This window comes from Equus asinus, chromosome 3 (assembly GCF_041296235.1).
Source record: "Equus asinus isolate D_3611 breed Donkey chromosome 3, EquAss-T2T_v2, whole genome shotgun sequence".
NCBI classification, from domain to species: Eukaryota; Metazoa; Chordata; class Mammalia; order Perissodactyla; family Equidae; genus Equus; species Equus asinus.
The window spans coordinates 4,240,726-4,254,669 of record NC_091792.1 but is presented as its reverse complement, the minus strand read 5'-3'; the positions used below and the strand labels follow the sequence as shown (position 1 = coordinate 4,254,669).

The 13,944-nt window shown below is 40.6% G+C and overlaps 1 protein-coding gene across 1 annotated transcript in view; it reads left to right on the top strand.

Annotated features, from left to right (window-relative positions):
- LOC106829786 (collagen alpha-1(XXV) chain) overlaps nucleotides 1-13,944 on the top strand; it is a 122,289-nt gene that overhangs the window by 24,415 nt on the left and 83,930 nt on the right. The window lies entirely within an intron of this gene.

Genomic DNA, 13,944 nt, shown 5'->3' with positions numbered 1-13,944 from the left:
AAACCTACTTTGCAGATATACTGGAGAAGTGGGGACTTTTAAAAATAATTTTGTGGGGCTGGCCCCTTGGCTGAGTGGTTAAGTTCCTGTGCTCTGCTTCAGTGGCCCAGAGTTTCACCAGTTAGGATCTGGGCACAGACATGGCACCGCTTATCAGGCCATGCTGAGGGGGCGTCCCACATAGCAGAGCCAGGAGGACCCACAATTAGAATATACAACTATGTACTGGGGGGCTTTGGGGAGAAGAAGAAAAAGAAAAAGATTGGCAACAGATGTTAGCTCAGGGCCAATCTTTGAAAAAAATTAAAATAAAATAAAATAATCCTTTTGACAAAATAAAAATAAATAAGATAAAGAGTAAAGAATCCTTTGACAAAATAAATTGCTTCTACAATTTTTGTTTTAAAATCTCAACTCTTAATAGGTGTTACTAGAACTCTATATTTTTCTACTCTTTCCACATTTTCACATTAATTGGCATCTATAAGAATAAATCATCGTAATGACAATTTATTTGAATAGCAGTCAGCGCCCAGCACTCTGCGAATGCCATGGAAGAGGAGGTCTGGGGACAGAGACAGGCTGCCTCATAAGTCTCATTTATGTAGCCCTTAGACCACATCCTTGTCTCTTTGTTACTATAAAAATAATATTAAAGATTTTCAAGATTAAAAACAAATTATTTTGTCTAAGCAAGCTAGAATTTCTCTGAGGCTCCAGAGTCATAGGGATTGTTTCTAAAGCAAAAGATAAATATCAGATGATCTTTTCATGTATTTTTCAAGTGTTTTCTAGAATTTATTATTTTTAAAACTTCAAAATATAGTATAAATGAAAAATTGCTATTAGTCTATCATCTGTGTATCTGTCCCAGATAGCTATGTGATTTTTAAGTGACATTAAATTTTAATTGGTTTATAGTCATGGTATTTAGAGTTCTTTTTCATCCCTTCTCCGTGGGTCTCACAGTTCTTCACTGACATTAATCCTCACAGCGTACTTCTAATGGCATTTTTATTATAAATATATTTAGAGAGCAGATAAATTGAAGCTCTGAGTCTTCCAAAGGTCAAGCTGTTTATTCAAGCCCATACAGTGGGGTATACAATGAGCTCAGTATTTCTTACTCTTGATTCACTTACTGTAACCATGAAATATGCGCTCTTTTCTTTGGCTACCTTGACTCTATCATTAGACAGTCAGAATTAAATTCCTGAAGGATTTGACTTTGTTATAGTTCTGCTTGTTTTCTGGTTAGTTAGCTCAAAATTTCCTGTAGCAGAATTTACCCAGTGATGTCTTACCCAATACATGTAGGACTTTTCGATTTTAGACTTTAAGAAAAGATATTTGGAATAAATGAAGTGGTTGTTTTCTGATTCCAGACTAAGTAATTGTTCTGGGGAAGTATCTTATAGCAATTCAATCCTTTTGCAGGTTAAAGTTGAGAACAAAATTGTTTTTATTAATTTTTCTGTTACAGTTAGCAGTTGTGTACATTAGAATTCAAGAATACATGATTGTTTTCTCTCTGGTAACTATAATCATAAGATGTGTTCTTTCTTCTTAAAGAAACGTCATCGTTTTCCTAATACAGAATATTTCGTATGGTCAGATCACCTCATCCTTGAGGGTGATTCATACATTCTCAGACAGTTTTGTATGCAAGCTTACTCTTAAAGAGACTTTTCACTCAATTTTACTTGTTAAGTGGAACACATGATATTTCTATTCTTTCCATAATTAACTTTAATTTCCTTTAGAGAGGAATAAAAAGTTAATTGAAAGAGGTAATTTAATGCTGGCTTGAAATAAAACCATTATAATAAGATTTTTTTAAACCACTTTCCCCCGACTTCATTTAGGCATGTTACTATAAAGTTTGATGCTAGTTATCGTTCTGCTAAACAAAAATATTGGGAAAGGGGATTGATGGGGAAAGGGAGGTGAGAGGGAGGGAACTGCTCATAGGCTGTCACCAAACAAAGAAACAACAAGGCAAGTGTGTTTGAATGAATTATGACATCATCAAGTCCACTTATTTTTCTTTTTAATTGAAAAGACACTGTTTATCAAGGGGATCACAAAAGTACTGGTTTACTAGATCTGATTAAATTGCCTACGTAATCTGAGAAAGCTTTTTGAAAAAACTTCCCTTAAATGTATCCATTGATTCACTTACTGATTTCTTCTGCCATCCTTTCAGCCCTTACTACCAAGTGCCACGTACCACCTGAGCACTGACATTCAAGCTGTCTCTGCCCTCGTGGAATTTCCAGCCTAACTGGGGACAGGGACATTAAATGAACAGTTATACCAGAAATCTGTTAAATTACAGTGCTGTTAAATACCACGGTGGGGAAGCACGGGGCAGCCTGGCCTGGTGCCGAGGGTCAAGGAATGCTTCCCTGAAGACGTAACTTTAGCTGAGACTTGAAAGATGGGCAGCAGTTGGCAAGGAGAAGTAAGACTATCACTATGTTTCTGTACTTACAAATTAAATTATGGACAACCTTGGTCTTAGAATTCTGTTTCTAAAACACCATATTGTTAACCACTACAGGGTTTTGTATTCATCATTGATTCCTTTTGCTCCAAGTTTCTAACCACTAAAATATTAAATCAATATTAGCACAAAACTCGTTCTTGTATCATTAGCTCTCATCGCTAAATGATACTCTTGAATTTGAAATTTGTATTAAAAATAAGGCTGCAATGAAATATAACTTTTCGTGACAATCGAAATAAGTTAACTTTTACCCAGTTCCATTCATTTGACGCCAGGCCCCATTGCCAAGGGGACAGTAATGATGATCTAACTGTGAAATAGCATCGATGGGGTTAATTTATGAGAAATGGAATTTCTTTCAGGATCCTCATCTGTCTTCTCTGCCCAGTGCAGAGAGTAGAAGAGTATACGGTGTCTAGGAATTACTGACGTTTATTCATTGTTTGCTAACCATCAGGCACTGCCCTAAGTGTTGTATGCGTATTGGCTTCTTATTCCTCACTGCAGTCCTAGGAAGTGGGTGCCAGTCTTATCTCCATTTTATTAATGAGGAAACTGAGCACAGAAAGGGTAAATATTTCACCCAGGGTCACCCAGGTCCTCGTGGCAGAGCTCAGCTTCAAAGCTAGGCAGTCTGCTCCCGCTGCAGGGTGTGGACTTCAAGTTCAAAATATCCCAGCTCTGCTCTGCAGTATCTGTGTGACCCCAGACAAGGTACTCACCTTCTCTGAGCCTTAGTGTCTTCATTGTCAAGTGAGGACTGTCATACTTACTTCAAAGTTTAATCAGAGAAAATAAAGGAAATAATAAATGTAACTTTATTAAAAGATGTCATTAAATCAGAACAGTTTTCCTCTTTGAATTGGAGGCATTAATAACTCCATGACTCACAAACCTCCTGGGTGTGTAAGTGAATGTTAATAAGAACTATTATCTCTTTCTACTACTCTTTACTGATCTTTAGAATTCTTCTAGTTGGACATAACATCATTTATCATTTCTGTCAATAATTAGACACATTCTCTTTCCAAAAGAAAAGAATACTTTATCATACAAAGTATACATGGCTTTTTTATTAAGAGCTATACTTCAGGAAAGTAGAAATTAGCTGAGTTTTTAAACTTCAAAAACTGATATCAAGAGCACAGTTTTTAAAAGGAAGGTGTTGTTGGTCCTGTAACTTGAACGTCCGGCACAAATGCAGCTTCAGCTCGCTGTACTCTGACAGCTAAACCAAGGCACAGAGAGCCCCAGTTCTTTCACCTCACTGTCTTCCACGATGCTGCCTTCATCCTAATTCCTGCTTTCCTTTTGGCTGTGAGGTGGCTGTCAGTAACGCCTGGGGCTTCATTCTTTCCTACCTGCATCCAGAGATGGATGAGCCTCTCTCTTCAAATATCCAGCAGAACTTTTGAGTCCCTTTGTAGTTGGATACACACGGTCACAGCCTCTCACTTGGTCCCTTGCGAGGGGGTGTCAGATGCTGATAAGCTCTTGCCACTGCACTTTCTTTTCTGGCAGCCCCAGTCACAGGGAAAGTTGCAATAAACACTGATTATCTAATTTAGAAGAGATTCTTATAAGGCCAGGGAGCTGAACAACCGTGCTGTGTCTGACTTAGCCCGCTCCCAATGGACTCCTCCACTTTCCATACCGGCTTCATCCATTTGGATATTTTGTCTTCCTAAAACATAAGCCTTTATTCTTAATCGTTTTTTCCATAAGAGTACACACAGAGAACACTTTGTTTGATGTACAGAAAGGAGATGTACCACACGTGGCCTCATGGGCTCTGGCTGGTTTTGGCTGATGTTTGTACCTTTCGTAAGTTGTTTAAGAAGGAAATACTGCCTAGTGTTTCCCGAAGACCCCGGCAAGCAGTGCTGCTCTTCCAGCCTCCTTTGTCCCCCTTGTGGTATCGCCCTCCCAGTGAGGGAGGAGTCTGTAAGGCCGAGGAGATCTGCCACTCAAAGCCCGGTCTCCCCACTTCTAGAGCATGTCCCAGGTGATCTAGACGCAGGAATCCTGCCTCAGCTGCCCTGAGTCTGCTTCCGGTGCCTGTTTTGGCCTCTTCCCCAGGTCCACATTCCCAAGGGTGGGCCACACAGCTGGTGTGTGCACCCCTAAACCTGTGGGTGGCCTTGGAGCAGCTGTGGCGGGGAGCTGTGGGCAGAGTTATGGGCTGCTCACACACAGCCCCAAGGCTCTCCCTGATGGACAGTAGGAGTGGGATTGGGAAGAGAAGGGGGATGTCAGCAGGGGCGTGGGACGGAGTCCTCTGTGTGTCCTCCTGCCTGGACCTTCCAATTCCAGGGGTGCGCTCAAGGCAGATAGTTCTTCTCATTTGTATAAATTTCCCCCAAATAAACTCAGTTTAGCTATTTTCTGTGACCCCTAAATTCCTAGTTACCTCTCTGCATTTGAATTTTTGTTCAAATTATATTTTGTACATTTCTGTCTATATTAACAGTACAAAAAACTACAATAAAAAATGTTACCAGCAGACTTATTTTTGAAATAGTCCATACCATAGTATTTTTGTTACAACTATCATATTTTCTTACATTAAATTTTTAGACCTTTGTACTTTAAAAAAAAGCATAGTGGGGGCTGGCCCAGTGGTGTAGTGGTTAAGTTTGCATGCTCCACTTCAGTGGCCCGGGGTTCACAGGTTTGGGTCCCGGGTGTGGACCTACTCCACTCATCAAGCCATGCTGTAGCAGCATCCCACATACAAAATAGAGGAAGATGGGCACAGATGTTAGCTCAGGGCTAATTTTCCTCAGCAAAAAGAGGAATATGAGCAACAGATGTTAGCTCAGGGCCACTCTCCCTCACAAAAAAAGAAAAATAGATAATGAAGGTTTGGTTACTAAGTTTAGTTATTACTTTAATCAGTTTAAGACCCATTTCAGTAAATTATCTGAAACAGAATATTTTTATTAAGTTCTCGGCTGATAGATCAGTCTATTTTTCTACTAACTAGTGTGCATATTACCAACATGGACAAAGAGATTCCAATGTTAGGGAAGGAATCTGCTGATTGGATAAAGAGGACAAAAGCCCCCTCCAGGGATGCCAGTTCCCTGATGCATAACCAGACCTAATCGCCCAGGCAGAGGGGTTTCTGTCTGCCTTTCGCCGTGTTACAAAGCCTCTGCCTCCAGGAAGGAAGCAGATACAGAAGTACTGGCTGGGTACGCAAGTAGGAGCTAAAAACTGCTGGACTGCTCCATGTAAGAGAGGTTGAAGCTGAATTCTGTGGATGGTCTAGGAAGGAGGCAATGTGGGAGGAAGGTGAGATGCACGGGGGAGAAAGGAGAAGCCAAGTTCTGTGATGTGACACCTTCCCAAGGTATTCAATCCGGGACTCACAAAAGGCCTGAGGAGACTGGTCTTCTTGAGGCGACTGCTGAAGGACATACTGACTCATCTGAATCGGTCTGGGGCAAAGCAGAGATGACACATACGGATGCAATAACTCGAGCAGGGGAGCCCAGTGAGCGGGTCTTGGACTTCCACGACCTGTGAAACTGGGACTGAGCCAGGTTTAATCAGATGTCTGAAGAGCAAGCAGCCTCCTGTGACATCTTTAGTCCAATAACAACAAATAATAATAATAAAACTAAATCTTAATCCTGTAGAGCTGGGAGAAAGCAATCACTTAATCTACCCACTCACACCACGTAGAGTAAAAGCTGAGCCCAGAGAAGCTCCACAGTTTGCTCTGTGTCACAAGGACCAGAAGTGGAAAGCCTGGGATTAGACTGGAGGCTCCCTGAGGCCACTTTCCTACTTTATGCTAAAATCAAGGAGAAAAAAAAATCATAGAAATGAACGAGTTATTGAGACACAAGTTGCTCAGATAGAAGGAGCCCAAGATGGAGAGTCGGAAGGCCTGGGTTCTAACCTCACGTCTGTTTGCCTCTGGAAAATACCTCCCCGCTCTGAATGAGTTTCTTCGTCTGTCAAGAATGACCTGCTTAGTTCCTTTCAACTAAAAGTATTTCACTCTTTTGTGAGTGCTTCTGCTTAGGGGAAGCAGATGTTAGAGTGAGTTCATGAGGTAAACGATGACACTTGTGTGCAGTCTGAAAGGGTCTTTGGGGACCTTTGGAGGACGTGATAATTTGTATAACCAGCATTTCCCCCCCACTACTTGCTTTCCACCTGAAGGTGGTGGGTGGGGGGGTGAGGAAGGAGAGACAGAAGAGGCGAAACAACTGAATACATGGAACTATTGATAATGGCCCAGTCTCCATACCCACAGCTGGAATTGTCGGGGCCTTTAGTCCACCAGGCAGCCACGCTCCCCTGGCAGGGTCCTGGAGGGGTTCCTGGCAGCCTGCCCTTCCCAGGGCTTCTCCCCACACTCATCCCGCCCTTCACTCTGACCCCGTGCTCCTCTGTTCTTCAGTCCTCATGTGTCAGGTGGACCTGAGCCTGACTTGGAGCTGTCACTGCTGGGTTAACATCTCTCCCATCTTTTTCTCGGGGCCCTGCGGTAGCTGAGACAAAGAGCCATCTCCCACCACCATAGTTATGGGTCTTTTCCAGTTTCCCAGTAGAGAAAGCTCTAAGAGCTTCCTGTCTTCCTGTGGCTGTAATGGGTTTGCCTCTCGTACTCGTTCTTTCCTGAACAATTATTATGTGTACGGGACAGTCTCTAGGCACTGTGGAAAGAGTAATAGACAAAATAGACAAAGTTCATATTCTAGTGGTAGTGAGGGGGTGGGGTGGGAAAAGGGTTGCCAAATAAAATAGAGGATGCCCAATTAGATTTGCATTTCAGATAAACAACCCATAATTTTTAATATGACTGTGTCCCATTCAATATTTGGGATATATGTAACTAAAAATTATTTGTTGTTTGTCTGAAATTAAAATTTAGTTAGGTGTCCTATATTTTTATTTCCCAAATCTGGCAATCCTAGTGGGAGAGAAAGAAAAGAAACAAAAAATTATATCTTAGGTGGTAATTAGTGCAATAGAGAAAATAAAGTAAGATAATGGATATAGGAAGGCAGTGTGGTGGCGTGGGTGGTGGGGTGGTAGAGTGGGTGCTGTGGTGGTGGGTGTGCTGTGGGGCTGGAGTTCCAGGGCAACCATAGAGTAAGGGGACCTTTGAGCCCAGGCCAGAGGAGATGAGAGAGTAAATCCCTGGCCATCTGAGGGAAGGTGGTCCACGAGAGAACCCCAAGTGCAGAGGCCCTGGGCTGGCTCCTGGTTAGCATCTTGAAACAAAGGGGTAATGTGGCTGGAGTGAGTGAGAGGGAAGCAGCCGAAGGTGAGACCTGAGAAGCGGCAGACACCAGACCACATAGGAGGCCTTTGTGAGGGTTCAGCTCTTATTCTGAGTGCCGTGGGATGCCTGAGAGAACTGAGATAAGGAGCCATGTGCCTAGCTTGTTTTTAGGAGAATGTTGGGACAGTGGGTGGCAAGGAGATGGGTTAGGCAGTCACCCCTGGCCGGCTGCGTAGGCTGAGCGAGGCTGACTGCAGCTGTGCCACGTCACACACAAGGCCCTTCCCTCCCTGGCCCTGCAGCAGCCTCTGCTCCAGAGCCTTCCTCCGCTCTCCCCCTAATACACACGCCTCCATCTTGGCGGAGTTCTGTGGTGGGTTTGGACTCCACCCTGTGGTGTCTCCATTCTTAAGTCTCGCTGTGGGTTGCCTTCCGAAGACTGACTGTGCTCCTTCCCTCCTTTTAAAGGCTTTTTATCCCTCGTGTCTTCTAATAATTAAAGAATCTTATAGTTTAAATCAGTGCTATTTAGTAGAAATATAATGAGTGACCCAAATGCAAGCCACATATGTAAATTTGAATTTTCTAGTAGCCACATTAAAAAAAGTTAAAAAAAGGTAGTATTAATTTTAATAATGTATTTTACTTAATATATCAAAAACTATCATTTCAATATCATATAAATTAATATTTCAAGATTAATAATATTCACATTAATGAGATATTTTACATTCTTTTCTTTTCCTACGAAGTCTTCAAAATTGTATTTTACACTTATATCACTTCTCAAAACCAGGCACATCTCCAGTGCTGAGCAGCCACATGTGGTCAGTGGTACCATTTGAACAACACAGGTTTCAACTCTGCTCATTTGCGAGGTTTAGCCCACATCACAGCCTTTATGGCATGGGAACAGGTGTCAGTGGTTCTAGACTGAAGGAGAACTGGGAAAATTGTCCAGGGAACAAATTGGATCAAAGAATGTGGAACTGAAAACAGTTTTCCATTTAGATTCTAAATACATTGGTGCTAGACATCTTTAAAATGACATATATAGCCAACAGCAAGTAAATTACCAATTTTATGGTTATTTGATGTATTTGCTCAGTGTAAAAACCTAATGTGGACTACTCTGATTTCGTTATGGCTGTGGCTCAATTTTCGGTCTTTGATTCAAACTTGTCCTTCTCCTTTGTGCTATTTGGTACCAGGTTGTACATTTCTAAATGTGTGTGTTTTCACCATCATGTCACCAAAGATTTTGCTTCTTTTTGAATGCAATGATTGACATCTGCAGTATATGAATGGGTGGTATTTTCAATTTCAAATATGTGTAGATAACATATGTAGAAAAAACTATTTCCAAGGGTGTATAGTTCAGCCAGCCAACCACACAAACTCATTGAAAAGATAGCAGAGCTAAAACTGTGATATTATTGGTGTAAACTGAATCTCCCTGAAGTCAAACTTCTTAAACTGGGGGTTCACAGAAGTGTGCAGGAGTCCAGAGAGACAAGGATTTATCTAGAGCATTAATAACACAGGAAGGTTGGGGTTACGATTCTTTATGATAGTGTCATAAAATGCTACATTTCTATAAATTTCCAGGTCAAATATGTTGGTCATTTTGTACCTCCTGCCTTCACACAAGTTCATGTTCACACTTATTTGCCATTAGGGGCTAGTGTGGAAAACTAAACTAACCTAAACTAGAGAGAGAACAAATGTGAATGGAGAACAGAGCTGCATCTTCCTGGCTCTGCCCCCAGCAGTTCTATCTGGAACTCCCTGTTGGGGGCCTCACTGCTTTCAAAGGGTCCTCCTCTCCCAAGTGCCATTTACACAATTGCCACCAAGGCCTCTGTGGCCCTGAGCCGTAGAAAAGGACACCTCCTCCCCACCGTGACTGTCTGTGAAAGGGGAGAACACCTGCTTCTCTGACCTCACCTTCTGCCATCAGGAAGCAAGGCCCAGACCACCGAGTGTCTTAGAGAGCCATCAGTGACCAACACTGCCTATTTTTAGTGTTTATTTTGTTCCACGTGCACACCGACACCATCAACTCCAGAGACAGGAGAGCAACTGTAAGACTGATGCCATGTTATATTCAATATCACTCTTTCCGTCCACTGCTGGTCCATGTTCCTTGTAGTTATTTTCCCTCCTGTTTGGATGAGTTCTCTGCAAAAATGCAGTACTTAAAGGAAACAAATCTATTTTGGCAAGGTGAATGTGAAATTATATTATGCTAAAAACTGAAAGCTATAACTCATTTTAAATTCCTGTTTCCAGAATGGAAAACAGTTGTGACTGAAGTGATGGCAAGCAATATTACTGCTAAATGACCTATTTCCCTTTAGCACTCAATTTCATAAGAAAACCACATTCCTTTCTATCTTTAAGCATTCTTTCAAGTTGCCTCTGAATAGCAGTAACTGAAATAATTGTAAAAGCCTTGAGTTATGTTTTACATTAGAGTTCTAAAGAGTATTTGGTTTTAAAAAGCAAGCAAGCAAGCAGCAAGCCATCCTTCTTAAAAGTCAGTCCAACTTATTTTTAGCTTAAATATGCAAATTGTCGTTTGGGAGTAATGCACTGGAAATAGCCTTAGAATTTAAAGTATAGGAGGGAAAACCCCACCCCTCTCTCTGCAGGTAAGATTTCTGCTGTTGTTTTCATCACTGAATTTGGAATGCCCTCCGTACTTGTGCATATGACGTGCATTCTGAAATAGATGCATAGATTATCCAACAAACAGGAGACTGGCTCTCCACACACACACAAAACCTAATACCCATGTTTTTGTCTGTACTTTTCTGATTTTTCTGTACATGTATATTTGTACTACATTAGGTCTTAATAGAATATCATTGTAACTTTATTTGAAGAGGCCTCATGATAATATTTTGTCCTCATATACCAAAAAATGTTAATACATTATATGACATGTGGTTCATTCTTCATTAAGATTTCCTTTGATTTCTATTTATTATGCGTTTTTACTTCATGAAGTGTAAGAAAACTTGGCTCAAAAAAAAGTTCCATCAGGGCTGGCCCAGTGGCATAGTGGTTAAGTTCTTGCACTCTGCTCCCGTGGCCCTGGGTTGACAGGTTTGGATCCCGGGCACAGACCTGGCACCCCTGGTCAAGCCACGCTGTGGCAGCATCCTACATAAAGTAGAGGGAGATTTGCACAGATGTTAGCTCAGCGGCAATCTTCCTCACACCCACACAAAAGTTCCATGATGTCAGTTAGATGTCCTCTTAAATTATTTATGTACGTATCTTTTTTTTATTACTCAAAAATAGGCTTTTTGGGCACAGGTGCCTGTCATGTCTGTTTCCTCTTGATATCCCTGAAACACTCAGCCCAGAGTAGGACATATAGTAAATTTTTGCTAAGTGTTAGTTGAATGAATTAGTGCCTTCCAGAACGCCAGAGCTTGGCCTGAGTGCTCAGAGTTGTACAGCATTTCATCTGTAGCGTTCCTTTCACGCAATCTAGGAAACTAAGTTTGTACTCTAACAGAATGCTCCATAGCCTCCTAATCTAAGTTTGAATGTGTTTTTCTTGATGTAACTTATTAGAAAGGTGAAACTCTATGAGTCATTTTTCCCTTTCTTCATCCTCCCTTGATTCATTCAGGAAACAGCTTTATTCACTTTTTAGCTTTAAAATTTTGTGAGATACCTATTTTAAATTATAAACACATGAAAAAATATTTAACCTTACAAGTGATAAATGGAAAACTGAGCAACAGTAAACTCTTGTCTGTGCTTATTAAAATAGCCACAAAAGTAGTTGAAATTGTGTATCCAATGCTGATAAAGTTGTGAAAACGTAACACAGAGAGGGTACCTATAAGAGCAGATAAGACTCAGGACACTTTTGGAAAGCAATTTAGAAATATTTACAAAGGTGTTTATTTTAGTTTATCTTTAATAGCGAAAACGGGAAACAACCTAAGTATTCAGCAATTGGCACAGATTAAACGGATGACCCCACCTGACTTTGAAAGATGATAAACTATTCACAAGACAGTCAAGAAGACTGTGGGAAAGAAATGTGTGGTATAAAATAATAAAAAATCAGAATGTCAAGCTATAAGCTAACAATTTCTTGAAGATATGCAAGCATAAATAAAAAAGACTAGAAGGAAACAGGACAAGGTGAAACAATTATTATAGAGGGATGGGATTATGGGTGCAATTTTCTTGGTATCCTTTTGTGTTAAAAGAGTATTTTAGCAATATATAAAATCAAAGAAGAATAGAGATCAAGTTTAGTCCCTCGAAGTTCATATATTAAAGCGGATGTTAAGCAGATACCTGAGCAACGTTTCTCTTCTTTGCTTCAAAATCTCAGCATGTATTTTGTCCGGTTCCAGGGGCTTAACCATTTTTTTTATTATTCTTCTGGCTACCATGGTTATTCTTTGAAAGTCTAAACAGAGTTTGTATTGTTCCCTGGCAGCATCTCTTGTTTGCATTAGACCATGAGTGATGACATTAGTGCGTCCTGTTGTAGAGTCTTTGAAGAAAGCAGACTCAATAGCTCTTTTTCTGGGTGCAGAGGAAATGATAGTCCTCTTTCAGAGTGTATTCTGTTTCCAAGTTCTTACCCTTCGTTGTGTACAAATGGCATATCAAAATTTTCCTATAATGGCCATCATTATTCTAAGTCAACATTTTTGCCATTTTACCAAAGAAAGTGTAAGAGTTATGATTGTAGTGCAACTTTGTATAGGAAGCAGAATTTCTTCCAGGAGGTTAAGACTTTAGCACTTATAACAGTCCAGTATAATAGTAAAATATTTTTTCCTCTTCTATATAGACCCCATAAGCTTCACAATTCTTAGTTTATCTGGTGGGTGTACAAAAAATCATCTTTATATAAGTTATATTTAATTCAGGTTTCTATACATTCTGGAAAGTCGTTTATAAACAGGGAGTGTAAACCGAATGATAATGAGGATAGAAATATTCATCATCGGCTTTCTCCCCCAGTTTCTAGATGCATCCATTCATTCAGCAATGCATCATAGTGTTAGAAGCACAACCTCTTAAGGCAGATCATGAGAGGTCAAATGTCAGCTAGAGTTGTGTAAATCTGAATGGCTTTGATAAAATCACTTTACCTCTGTATGCTCTTGTTTTTTCATCTATTCCATAGAGATAAAGATAGTACTTACCTCACAGAAATGTATGAGAATCAAGTGAGTTAATGAATGCAGAGGTCCTGGCACCTAAGAAATGTTGCCGTTATTACTAATGCACATGTTTTTGGAGCTGCGAGCACAAATATAAAAATGGCACAGTTCCTGCCCTCCAGGTAACTTAGAAAACATTCTTTTTTGTCTTTTGAGGAAGACTAGACCTGAGCTAACATCTGCTGCCAATCATCCTCCTTTTTCTGAGGAAGACTGGTCCTAAGCTAACATCCATGCCCATCTTCCTCTACTTTATATGTGGGACACCTACCAAAGCATGGCTTGCCAAGCGGTGCCGTGTCTGCACCCGGGATCCGAACTGGCGAACCCCGGGCCGCCAAAGCGGAACATGTGCACTTAACTGCTGTGCTACCAGGCCGGCACTAAGTTTGCTGTGAACCTAAGACCGCTCTGAAAAATAAAGTCTATTTTTTTAAAAAAATCAAGTAAGGAGCAACTGTTTTACCCTCAGTGGAAAGAAGAAAGCTGTCCAGTAGTTGAAGCACAGGATAATGGCTTTGGGAATGTTTTTACATGAAAAAGAAATTCTGGTTGGTATAAGTCTGAGCCACGTGGAAGCATTGAGAACCAGAGCATCTTTCTTTTTTTTTCCCCGTTTTATTGAGATATAATTGACATATAACATTGTATTACTTTCAGGTGTATAACTTAATGATTTGATATATGTGTATATTGTGAAATGATTACCACAATAAGTCTAATTAACATGCATCACCTCACATAGTTATAATTTCTCTTTTCCTTGTGCTGAGAACATCTAACATCTCTTCTCTTGCCAACTTTCAAATATACAAGACAGTCTTGTTAACTGCAGTCGCCATGCACTTTCTTTCTTTGCTTCTGAGTACTTCAACGAAGTTATCCTCCTTGGAAAACAATTGCTAGTGAAGAGTCTAGAAAGACTGGTATACATCATCATCTTTCTGAAATGGGAAACTTTTCTAGCCTAATAGCCATCA